Genomic DNA, 2,090 nt, shown 5'->3' with positions numbered 1-2,090 from the left:
AGAGAGAGAGAGAGAGAGAGAGAGAGAGAGAGAGAGAGAGAGAGAGAGAAATACACAGACAGATAGCCAGATAGATAGATGTGTGTGCGTGTGTTCGTGTTCCAGGTGCAACAAGGTGACTCTAACGCTATTATGAAGGGTCAGTGACTGATGTCGCAGTACGCAATCGATGTGCAGGTCAAGATTCCTCGTTTCAGCAACAAACAATCCACGATATGGACAAATATCAAAGTCTTTTTGATGCTGCAGGCTAATGAGATGGGATCAATTACTGGCCAAAAGATCATCCTGCCAACTTCGATCTTCATCTCAACGCTTCTAATAATGAGTATTTCCAAAATTCATGGATAGTTATCAGGGACTCTGGGAACACCACATAATTCATTGTGATGGCACTTTAGATACCATAACGTAGCAATTCTTTACATAAAAATGAGACTTACATGTTAGTAGGTTGGTTATATTCACAGAGTTTGTTCTCAAGGGACAACTGAGCACTGGCAACTGACGACACGTCTTTGTGGGATACTGCTCTCGTGAATTTAAAAGCGAGATCGTACATATGCGGCAGTTTACTGTAAGGTGGTTCAACTATTTATATTTATTCAATGTGAAGAAATCTTTGTTCTTTTTCGGAATCTTCGACAGTATTTTTTTTCAGACATCAGAGTTAGATCTTTCTTCAAGTTGCAATAGCTACCGTCCTCAACTAAGTTTACTAATTTTTCCATGTATTCTACGTTGACTGTCACTTTGCTAGTGATGTGATTATAGTGGTTTCGCATTGCAGAACTTGAATAATTTTTTTTCGCTCTCTTGTGACGATGGATTTGGGAAATTTGGCGCTCCAGTGTTTCTCTTACTTTCTATCTCACTTTTACAAATACCTCAATTGGGACTATGACTTTAATTAAGGAAGAAAGTATACTAAATCTACGACTCCAAAAACTTGGGTTTAAAAATCTTAATTTCCAGTAGGATAGGAAATATAAGCGTTGATTAAGTACAGTACATGCACAAGTGGAAGTGAGTTCAATCTCTGTTTTAGGGTTCAATTTCACTGCCTGGCACCTTGGGCAAGTGTCTACAACTATAGCCTCGGGCCGACCAAAGCCTTCTGAGTGGATTTGGTAAACGGAAACTGAAAGAAGCCCGTCATCTGTGTGTGTGTGTGTGTTTGACAATCGATGTTGGTGTGTTTACTTAGCAGTTCGGCAAAAGAACTTACTTAGCAGTTCCCCGTAACTTAGCAGTTCCCCGTAACTTAGCAGTTCGGCAAAAGAGAACGATAGAATAATTACTAGGCTTACAAAGAACAAGTCCTGGTGTCGATTTGTTCGACTAAAGGCAGTGCTCCGAGATGGCCAGGGTCAAATGACAGAAACAAGTGAAAGAATATATATATATATCTATACTTACATTTACTTATTATATATATACCTGTGAATATGTAAATGAACGTTAGATAATTAATATGTATATCTATATACAAGTGTTCTAACGTATTTCTTCATAAGTACATATTCACATATATATGCCTATATCTACAATTCTATTCCTTTTTGAGTTTTTACTTATTGATTTGTAAGCGATATGTACTTAATCTATTGGATAAATATTTTGACTATTAATAACTTCTACTTATTACTAATCTCTATATTAATAAACTGTAAATATATTTACCCCAATATTAATACGATACTTACTTATATGGTAAATTACTATTTATTATATATCTCTGCACCTAACTATTATCTAGAGTATATTAATATATATTTATTTTCCACTAAATATACACCCTATGCCGTCCCCTAAATGGTTTATACTAAATTTATCCAAATAATGATATTCAGTTTGCTGTAATGTTCCGCATACTTAACAACTAATAATATATTGGTATATCTTTTTTTCTGTCTCTAACGAGATTCCGCTTTATAAAAGGATTTAATAATTACAATTATCATCTTTAAAGTACAAACCGAAACAGCTGTTTAAGATTATGTTTAATTTTGCAGTTAATAAATATACTTATTAATTGATTTATCTCCATTTTCTTATTTTTCAGGTATAATACTCTTAGCTTAGACTTT

This window comes from Octopus bimaculoides, chromosome 20 (genome assembly GCF_001194135.2).
Source record: "Octopus bimaculoides isolate UCB-OBI-ISO-001 chromosome 20, ASM119413v2, whole genome shotgun sequence".
Taxonomy (NCBI): domain Eukaryota; kingdom Metazoa; phylum Mollusca; class Cephalopoda; order Octopoda; family Octopodidae; genus Octopus; species Octopus bimaculoides.
The sequence above is the reverse complement of the archived record's forward strand: the minus strand, read 5'-3'. Positions refer to the sequence as shown.